Here is an 11,954-nt window from a genome sequence, read left to right on the forward strand (position 1 = left end):
CCCTTCTGATTGTGGGTCAGAGGCTCGAATTGTGTCCTTACAAGTATATATAATGGTGTTCGCGATGCGGTTTTGGGTCATTTTTAGCACCGCACTTTGCAGTGCGGTTTAGCTAAAATCATAACTGCACCGCACCTTATTTTGTGGTCACATATGCGGTGCGGTTTAAAGTATAGCCAAAACCATAACCGCACCGCACCTCATTTTTGCGGTCACATATGCGGTGCGGTGTATAAGATGCGGTGTATAAAATGCGGTTTGAATGATTTAAAATTGGTATATTTTTTGAATTTTGGGCTTTTTCTACCTAGCCCAAAACTAATTTTTTCGTTTGTTTTAGTCCAAGTTTTAAATTGTTGAGCTAATTTTTCTTTATTTTGGGCTGATTTTCCTAATCAAACTTTTTTTTTTAACTAGGGTTATTAAACTATTAATAACATATTTAATATTAAAATATTAATATATATAGAGAGGGTGCAATGCGGTGCGGTTTGTGTTGTTTTCTTATTATAAAATCGCAAACCGCACTGCACCATGCAGTGTGGTGCGGTGCAAAATTACTTGCGGTGCAGTGCAGTTATGTCATTTTGTGAGCGATTTTGGTGCGATTTTTGCGGTTTGGTGAACACCCCTAAGTATATATTTCAAACAAGTAAATGTCATTGACTAGATCTTTGACACGACCCACCAAATTTCTCATTGACTAGATCTTCACGTGTATAATATATATAATATAATTAGATATATTTTAATAATTAGTAATTATAGAGGGTTTGTTACATGTGTGCATTTTTATTAAGTTATACTAAATTTTTGTTATAAAATTAGTGATTCAAAAAAAAAAAAGTAAAATTAGTAATTGTTCAAACATTTTATTGGTTTTTTTTATAAGACACATTTGATTGGTTAAATAGATAATTAGTGTATTATTTATGTATGGATGGGTGTAGTTGTGTGTGTCAATAATTAATACAGTGCCACTAAGATGAATTTTGTCATTTAGTTTAAAATATTTTTATAAAAATAATGACAAATAGTTAATGATAACCAGATTAAAAAAAAATGTTATACAAACTTAACAAATAAAATGGTCACACCTACCCATATCGACAATAAATAAAGACAACTAAGAATAAACTATTATGTAACGATTTCAAAATATAAAAACTTGTTAAAGAAAATTCCAAAAATTCATGTATTTGTGTATTTTGTTTAGATTTTTTGTGTGCATGTGTTGTTAACTCTACATATTCATATTATCTTTTTATAAAATTTTCTTTAACTTAAATTTCTTAATGGCCCTTAAAAAAAATTCCTAGAGCCAATGATACATATATTGATTGTGGTACCCGCACATTTTAAATGATGCATAAGATAATTTTGGCAATTTTCACAAGTACACCCCTCTTGGCAACAGAAAAATTGGAGATTGAAGGCTTTAATCACGTTTTGATGGATATTTTTGTGGGGGTTTCTAAAAGTATTGATGGACTGGCTTTTTACTCTCCAAGTCCAAGAGGTTGTTTTGTGAGTAAAGGGCCATGGCCCATAAAGATAATTGCAACCAAACCAAGCCATGTGCAAGCGAGACAGCTATGGGCCAGAGTTTTTTTTTTCCTGAAAGTATGGGCCAGACTTGAATTCATAAATAAGTGGCAATAAATTCTTGTTTACCCATACGTTTTTTGAGTATGTTGTTCTCCAAGAAACAAGGCTTTGTACTTTCTCGGGCAATGTTTTTTCTAGGAAAAATTATGATTACAACCAAACACCACGTGATGCTGCTACCCAAGTTTAGGTTCAAAGCAGACAATTATTCAGGTAATGGCCCTTGGTCCCTTAACTTGTTGGATTGTGCACTAGCTAGGAGTGCCTGTAGGGCATTTAGCAGCCTTCTCAGTTTTTACATTTTCTGATTAGTTTAGTGACAAAATGAATAAGTTTGCTTGTATTGCAATAGGATTCAATTCAAAGGCTATCAGGAACATTAGTAATTAAAAAAAAAAAACCATCATTGAATTCCACCTATATAAAAAATAAAAAAATAGTCTGATCATATCTATCAAAACTATGACTAAGAATTGAAGAAATTATCTTGACTTTTCAGTAGTTGTGCATAGCCAAGTCGACAAACTTGACAACTTGCATGCAATAATGCCTTAAAAAGAAGAAGAAGAAGAAGAAGAAGTTAATATGTAAATTGTTGTGATGAGGACAATTAGTCAATGTCATTTGTCCATGGCTTCTGAGTTCACAAGCATAAAGTTCTAATGACTTTTTAAAATTCATTTTGATAATTATATTGACACGACAATTGGAAAAGAAAAAGAAAATAATCTAACGCCCACAACTAGATGTTTGGATCAATGATTAGATCTCAAAAATGAAAAAAAAGTTAGTGTACTGAAAGTTGAAGCAGCTCCTATTTTCTTTTACTTTTTCTCCTTGTCTCGATTCTCGAATACACTTTTCAAATGAGAGAGAGAGAGGGGGAGGCTAGGAGCCTACGAATACACTTTTCAAAGGAGAGGAAAAAAAATCAATTTAATTTTTTTTGCTACATCGATCTAAGTTTAAAGCATTTACTATCTGGACATCATATTAACATATTATACCTATTGGTAAATATTTTACAATAAAATTGTTCTCCTATAACATTTTTTATAACTATAGTTGAAAGAAGAGTTTTTAAAGCTGGGATTCTACGTACGTGGATCATAAGATCCTATTTTTTTAGGAAAAAAAAATGAAAAGATATATTGGTAGTGATTTTATATGTTGAATAATCATATAAATTATGAATATATTCATTAAAAAAAACAAAGATTTACATCAATATGATGTAATTTGTATACCATACATCATTGTATCTATGCTAATGAAATGAATATACTTAAGTTTTAAAATAATGTATTCAAAAAGTTTAAAAAATGTTTAATTAGCAACTAAATACCAATTTAAAAAAAAAAAAAAGCAACTAAAAAAAAAAATAACTATCACATGTGAAAAATGTTTTTCAAGTTCTGATCTCATGGTAAACAGTGATGGATCATGGGTCTTGATTTTTGGGATTTGAAATTTTCAGAGTGGGCTACATGATTTTATGAAAAGTGAACAATGAATAAAGATTTTCTTAGTTTTAAATTGAGGTTTTTTTTTTTTTTTTTTGGGATTTAAAGTTGATCTAGGTTTAATTTTGACACTTCAATACTCATTAGGGCCTATTTGGGCAGCTGGTATTCATTGTGGTCATTGGATGTACTTGAGTTTGTGCCGACTCAAATCAAATTTTGAATTTCAATAATATCGAATTAATATGTGATCCTAATCGTTTTGGACAGATAATATTGAAGAATCATGTCGAATTACGAATATGTGATCCTAATCGTTTTCGACAGATATGATTTTAGGATTGTAGATCCTATAATCTAGATCAGACTTTTAACAACCTTCATTGGAATGCTAGGCTTTAAATGTTCTATAACATGGACAGATCAGTTTTAAAAAAAGGAAAGAATTTTTCATTCTGTCCTGATCCAAATTCTAGGAAAGCAATCCATCAAGTTATCAATCTAGCTAGCTAATTCTCCTGGCTCTTCAGATCTATGAACAGCAAATTACAAAATTTCAAAGTCTATATTATGTTGGTGCGTTATAGCTTGAGAATTGAGTAAAGAACAAAAAACATATGAAAACAAAGGGAGAACATAGTTCCCTAGTCCATTTTTGGGACAGCCCATGCTGAAAAGAGATATGGACAGCGCCATATATCAAATCAATGTCACCTTCTATTTCTTTAATCCATCAACTTTCTTTCTCTATCTTTCTTTCTACAAGACAAAAGGGACAAGGCAATTCAATGGTAAAGGGGGGTGTGCCATGCGGTCTTGCACCTTCATAAGCCAAGTGGACCATAGTGGACCCCTAGTCCCATTGGCCTCAACCATGGCATGCACCCAACCATTTGCCCTCATCAAGGGATGGTCCCTCCCTTAAGGGTCTTTGCATGGGACTATAAGTTCGATGATGATAAAGATATCATAATCCTATACTTCCTTATCTTTTAGCTAAAAGAACAAGGAGAGTATACAAGTAGAGAGATTTTGTGGTAAATGTTTGTTAGCTAGCAACTTAGCTCTATGTTGTTTTCTAGTGTAAGCTTAGTCGAAACATGAACCGAAGTGTTTTCTGTCGTCTTTGTGATGCTTCCCGGAAGGAGTGGGTTATATATGGCTACATTTTATATGGTGTTACGTATGTATGGGTATATATATATATATATATACAAAAAGAAAGATATAGTTATCTACATGTACGAAACCAAGATTCAAGCTTTGAGGGGCCGAATTTTTTTGTTCAACGATTTTAAAAAATTGGAATATCAATATTAGAGGTTGACAAAGTTGCATATTAGCATTAATTTATTAATTATTATTTGTATTTTTTCTTTTGAAAAAAAAATTTAATAATAAAATTTTATAATCAAGAATTTTGCAAGTCAATTGACACATCTTAATGTTTTCAAAGTCTAACTAATGTGTGGATGAAGCGATCAATATATAGCATAGAAGTTGTCTCTATGGTTATGAGGGTGGAGTCATTTGAGAGGGACATAGAGCTCTCAAATGAGAAGGAGAAATTGGGTAAAGGTTATTAGTTTTTGTAATTTTTTTTGCTAGAATTTGTAATTGATTTGTAATTGATTTGTTGTTATTGTTTTTTCTTAGATCGGATTTATGAGTTTTCAAAAGATTTTCTTATTATCAAAATATGTGCATTTTTTTTTATAAATTTTTTGGGGAAGGGAGGCCAAGTATATAAATTTAAGAGCTAGAATTAAAATTATTTTTGTTAACATACATACTAGCATTTTTTTTTCAAAGGTTGGGGGGGGGGGGGGGGGCATGGCCCCCCTTTGCCCTTGAGTAGTTCCGTCCCTGGTTATCTATGAGACCAAGACCAAGGATCAAATCAGGATTTCTTGTTTTGGGAGGTAATTCATGGTATTGAATCTATTGATACATTAGTCATGAGAAATCTTACATGTTTTCGCAAGTCATATATATGTGTGTGAGTAAAATTTTAAAAAATTTAACATCTTTTTAACTCTAACGAGTAATAAGTATTGTCTAGTTTGATATTAGACATATAAAATAAACAAATAAATAACTTAGTGTCTCAAATCAAAATTATGTTCACTCATGATCTTGCATAAAATAAAATTCATATGTTATCATCTATTTAGTTTTTAAAAGATTCATTTATAATATAAAATACCATGTTGTCTACAAAAGTGAACAAAAATATTCTAAGAAAAGTCTTCTAAACCATGGGTGATCTAAAACATCAACTCATACAAGAACAAGTTTCACTATAAAAAATGAAATCAAGAAAAATAGAGTTCCTTATTTCTATAACCACTAGACCAAATTAGGCAATTCTTATTTTTTAAGAGGACTATTGAGTTAACTCAAATTTTTGGGAGGGCCAATTTTTAGGCAAAACCTTTAAGATGCTTAATCTATAGAAGAAGAAAAAAAGTTGGGGTGGGTGGGGGGACAGAACTACATGTACTCCACCCTTGCATTAAATCTTGTCTATACTCTAGACAAATAATAGCCACGCGAGGGGGGGGGGGGTCTTTACCTAGTGATAATAATAATAATAATAATAATGAAAATGTTGCCAAGGTCAAATCCTATTATCTATGACAAAAATTCCTCAACTAGTTCTTTTGAAAGAAAATAAAAAATTAAAAGAATTATGATCAAATTATCAATATACAAGTAAAAGAGGAACAAGATTATTTTCATTTTATTTATTTTACAGTTAATATTTTATCTTTTAAATCTAATCGTATAAAGATTGTCATGTCATTTAAAACTTCAAACAACATTATGGTTAACACACTTTTAAAATTTTAAATTTAGTCCAAATTATCAAGTGGAAAGAAGTGAAGTTTGAAGGGAAACTAAACACGTTGAAAAAAAAAAAAGAACTCCATGATAACAAAAATTAAAAATAACAGATAAGTATAACACGGAAGTAATGGAATATTTGATCTAAAGTCATTTTCCTTGGAAATTGCTTCAATAGGTACCTATGTGAGTTATGATGCTAAGTGCTTGACTTTCTACAATCATTGAATAACTTGTACTAGTAAATAGCTAATCACGCTATATAGAGGCATCATCAAGAAGTGGTAATGAAGCATCATTCCAAAACAATGAAGTAGTCATAATCGCACAGCTTTTAAAAGATAAATACAAACTTTAGACTAAAATGTCATTGCCCTAATCTATACTTGCTAAAGATACCAATATAAGAATAGGATTCCAATTAGCAATAAAGGTATTTCACAACTAATAATGACATGGAAAGCCAAATACTTTTTTTTTAATAGGAAAGCTCAAATATAGATTGACCTAGTGGTAAGTAATAAGTAACAACTATAACAAAATATTGTGGGTTTGAGTGATAGTCCCTCACCCTTCCCCCATTATCTGACAACATATTGTGAATCAGTATACTATATCCTATTTTTTAGAAAATTAATAAGTTTTTTTTTTTTTTGAAAACGAAAATTAGTAGCTTAAATAGATGTTTTATAACAATTTCTTATAAAGATATTTGACAACATTATGTCATTAGCTAAATAATTAGATAAAGGAATGGGGCTGGGAAAGTTATCCAGTTTGATTTTTTGTAAAGGAAAAGGGGAAGATTTTGTGGGATTTGTAGGGAGAGAAGAGTAGAAGGAAAGAGAGGTTGGGGGAGAAGGGGGGGGGGGGTTATTTCATCATATTTGATGTCTTTTAAATGACATGAAAGGTTTGAGGGGATTTAAAGGGGTGAGATATTCTTTCAAACCCCTAATTTTTAATTCTTCCAAACTAGAAGAATTTGGAGGGAGAGAGGCCAGGTTGCTTCATATTAATTTCTTAATTATCAATTTTATTCTTAATCTTATATATCAAAATTTTAATCTACTTCTTAATGTTTTATATTGTAAAAAATAATTATATAATTTTCAATTTATATGATGTCTTAATTTCCTCTCCTTCCAATAATTATTTTTATAAAAACATTGAAATAAATGAGATGGATATATATCCCCCACCCTACACTACTTAATTTTTTGAAACATTCAAATAAGAGGAAAGGATAACCATCTCTCTCCTCTCCTTCCCCCATCCTCTTGTATTCTATTTTTTGATAATTCGATAATTAAGGAAGAGGGATTAAAATAACGGATGTTTGTTTTGGAAACACCAAGTAGTGTTTATTAATTGACCACAAGACTCTTGGCTACTCTCCCCACTCTCCAAACCTCCAAACACATTGTTAAAGTGGTTTGAAGGACACTTCCTCTCAAATCCACTACTTGTAATTGAAACAATTATTTACATGTATTTTTAATTACCCAACATATTTTAAATAATATTATGACAATGTAAAAAAATAAATAATGATTATGTTGTTAAAAAGTATACATGAATAGTATGTGAACAAATACATTGTGAGTTGACATAGACATCTAAAGAAACACTTTGTCCATATAATATTTTGCAAGTAAAACACATTACTTCCTAATTAGTGTCTTCAAAGAGAAACGTGTGATAGTAAAATGTCATTTCTAAATATGCAATTTAGGGAAAATTTCATGGATGTTTTCTTATTAAAGTTCTACTCAATTGGGCCAATAATTGTACTATTGTCAAACCATTTATAATCAGTTAAATCCTTTCAAATAATTTGATATTACCGGGGACAAACCGTAACTCCAGAATTAGATATATGTACCATATAAACAGAGAGAACAAAATGTTCAATTAAAGAAAGAAAATCATGTAACATCTATTCAAGTAATCATTAACATCTATAATAATGATTATCTATGATTAATATTAGCATAACTTGTCATTAATTTATGTCTTGACTTGTCCTTAGAGGTGTAATTATATTCCATTATATCAACTATTGAGAGAGAGAGAGAGAGAGAGAGTTTAAGTCAAAGCATTCATACTATGTGGTATAATGACCATACATGGATGTCGGATAGCTAAAATGGACACGTAGGCAAGCAAAAATTTAAGGAATATACATGTATGTTCCCCATAACATGTAGCTAGCTTTTTCCAAAACCAACCCATAACACATCACACATTGACATGAGATGGTGACAAGAGACAAAACACCATGATACATAATTGGGTGCACCATACTCTCTGAAAGTAGAAGTGGTAAATTGGAATATGGCCATGAGGCCAAGCAACGTTGACAAACAAAAGATGGTGGGTGTGGGAGTCATATATTACAAAAAACCATGTCCATTTCAAAGGGTTTTTTGATGTATCATATGGCTGTGTGTCATGATGAGAAACATGATACATCCGTGATGAAAAGCTAGAAGTCTTTAAGGATGTATGTTTGCGTGGCAACCCCCAAATTTAAGAGATAGTCCTATCAAAGTTTGTGTAGAAAGAACAAAACCTCTATGTTATGTTTTTGCTCAGCCTAAAAAGATAGGAGGGTCTTATCAAAATAATATATAAATAAAAAAGATAGGAGGGATCAAATTGGGATATCTGTTGGATAATAATTAAAATTAAAATCAGCCAGCTGTATACATAAAGCAATGTTGGGATGTGATATGTGTAAAGTGACAGCAGCAAATTGAAACGCGATATCAACTTGAGAGTAATGCTAAAATCACAATTTTTTTTCATAAGTTGCTCATATGGAAGTTGTAAGTGGTGGATCTGTGAACCTACCACTTTTACTTCGCTACTCACAACTTTTCATTTGAGTAAGTTGTGGCAAAAAATGTGATTCTAGCATTTTTTTTTTTTGAACATGTTACTTAATTGGTAAGCCGTGCAATTGATTAATTGGTATGCCGTGCAATGCATGGATAACTTTAACATGATATTTTTTTTTCAATATGAAATTCGGTATTTATTTTTGTTATTATTAAATTATGATGATGTTTGTATATAAAAGTATATATTTCATTATTTAACGAAAATATGGTGTACCAAAATTCTAATAGACGGCTTAAATATATAATATAATTTAAATTTAATTAAAATAATAATGTGTACTTTACAAAAAGAAAAATAATATGTAAAATTGTGGGTTCTCACAAGATTATGTTACACAATATTATGAGATCAAATTACTAGATGTATCTTTTTTCAAGGAATATACCCTTAAATCAAATTGCAAACTACTCAATAGAGACTTCTCTCTTGTTATTTTATTAGCTTTCAATGCAAGCAAGTAGTCTGCTTGTAATCAATACTCTTCCTTGTTTATGAAGCTTTATTAGATTCATGACAAGTTGGTAACTGTTCGAAAGATCTTAAAAGTACTTAGTTAAATCTCAAATTATTGATTTCCATTGATATAGCCCGATATTATTGTAATTGAATAAGTCCTCAATTCCTTTTAGCTTTTTTGCAAACTTGTAGTTGCATAGCTCTATCAACTTGCAATATCTAGTTAACTTTTCATCTATAGTTTTTTTTTTTTTTTTGTATAACTTTTCATCTATGGTTGTTACTTAGCATACTCTCCAATAATCGACATAGCGTAATAAACAACATTAACATTGATAGAAAAAAGAATCTTCTAGATTGAGTCATCACAGAATAATATTCTTTTGAACATGAAGTCAAATAACAAAACCAAGATCTTAAAAAATGTCACCAAAGCTTAAGTAAGATCATTGATACATTGACAATAACATCAATATGCCTGTAATTACATTGGTACGTAAAAGATTAAAAATCATCTCAAACATAAGTCTTGAACCCCACAAATTAAGGGATTAGGTATCTTATGTTATTAGCTCCACATTTTGTGAGAAAGGTAATGTATAGGGTAGATGAATATGATAATTATTATAACAAAGGGACAAAAGATTGGAGTATGCTAAGTGCCAACAACATGTCAAAAGGTCACCATCATGCATCCTTGACATGGTGGTCATTCTACAATTATAAAGTTTTTATAGGATGGGGGAGCAAGAGTCGGATTCAAGTCTCCATAAAAAACATTCATGCACATATATACTTAAATTTGGTTAGAGTAGAATTTATATATTGTAAAAAAAATTGTCAAAAAGCCATCTGTTAGAAAATATGTGAAAACTAAATCCTGGTTATAGAATGTGGTGAAAATAAAATCTCAGGGGAAAGTTTACAGATTCTAGACTGATGCTTGGTTGTAATTTGGTTGTTGACTTCCGTTCTGGTGTTGTCGGATAAAGGGATAAATACTGGTAACCTCGAACCAAATTAAGTTCTTTAGTTGTTGACTAACTCCTTCTGACTTTGATGAAAACATGAAGAAAGAACAACAAAATTGTGATTTAGTCTTTCAGTTATGAAATTATTTTGTGGATAGGAGAGGATGGTTGAACCTTGGACATTGGGGACACTAGGAAATGAGAATTGGTGTAAGGGTTGTTGGCACCAAATCTTCCATTTATGCGAGAAGGGAAAAAAAAAAAGTTCTTCAAATGAAAGATGACCTTATCCCAAAATGATATTATACTTTATTGAACATATTAGGCTAACACAATTAATTGTACACAATATTGGTATTTGTATGTAATGAGGTGTATATGATTAAGGTGCTCCAATGAGGACATTGCAAATAAGCAATTTTTGATATCACAAAGTGAGCAATGGTGTAGTGAGTGAAGAAGCTAGCTCTCTCCAATACTCCAAAGTGCAACATAGAGTAATGAAACCAGATAGAAGACTAGAAGATGGTAATAGATTGTAGTCTAATCCATGTAATGGAGACAATGCCATTATGTGACTGATCACGGTGGGGTACCCATAAAAAGTTTTACTTTTGAAAGAGAAAAACACGGGAGGGCCACAAAGAACAAATTGATGAGTTGGTAAGCTACAAACAGGGTTACACATTTAAGAATTTGCTTGCTAAGACTTTTAGTTTATTGATTGTTCTTTGATTGCTTGCTAAGAATTTTGAACTTATTTTCGAAGATGTGTTCTCTTGCAATCAAGTTTTAGGCCAAGTGGTAAATGGGAAATGGTTTATTGATGGAACATAACAAGATTTTAGTGGCCCAACTCTCTCATCGATTAGTCATTATCATCAATGTGAGTCTATGACAATATCATTGATATACACACACACACATATATGATTATCCATTGCCTTTTTTTTAAACAGTTAAACTAAGTCGGCAGCATCACTCCAAGCTCTTGGAAGACAAAAATGGATAAAGAACTGAAGATTGAATCAAAATGTACAAGTTTTCTTATAGAGTAGACAATCTTTTCAACCTTCGGAAGAGATGGGAAGGGACATTGCCAAGAAAAGATTGAATTTTCTTATTGGACCAGATTTGAAAAAAAAAAATCAAAAAAATTATATAAAACACACACACACATATATATGTCGCTCTCTCTAATTGGAGGACACATGGTCCAATTTATTAGTCAGAACGTAGCAACATGTGGGTCAAACGTGAAAAAGGGGTGGAATATTACAAAAACCACATGGACTGTCATTTTCCATTGCAGCATAACTTAAAAATATGTATTCTTTCTTTGTGATCGATCCCTATCTTTTGTAGTCAGTAACTTTTGTAAGATGGCATGCATTGGGCACTCTAAATTATATATAAATCATTTACTTGTTCAGTTTTCATATGTAATAATAATAAAAGGTTCCAATGATAATAAGAATAACTATAATAATGAAGCTCAGAACTCTCTCTTGTCTCACTACTTTCCCAGGAATTTATAGATATTCATTAAGGGTGCATTTTTATAGGCAGTTAGAAATTTGTGTTTTGAGTTTAAAATAAATGTTTATAAAAATGTTAGAAGTTGTAATTGTAAAATAGAGTTTTAAGTTTTAAAAATGCTATTTTAATGTCTCAAAAAGCATCAAACCGAACATAAGTTTTT

Source organism: Castanea sativa, chromosome 4 (genome assembly GCF_040712315.1).
Source record: "Castanea sativa cultivar Marrone di Chiusa Pesio chromosome 4, ASM4071231v1".
NCBI lineage: Eukaryota > Viridiplantae > Streptophyta > Magnoliopsida > Fagales > Fagaceae > Castanea > Castanea sativa.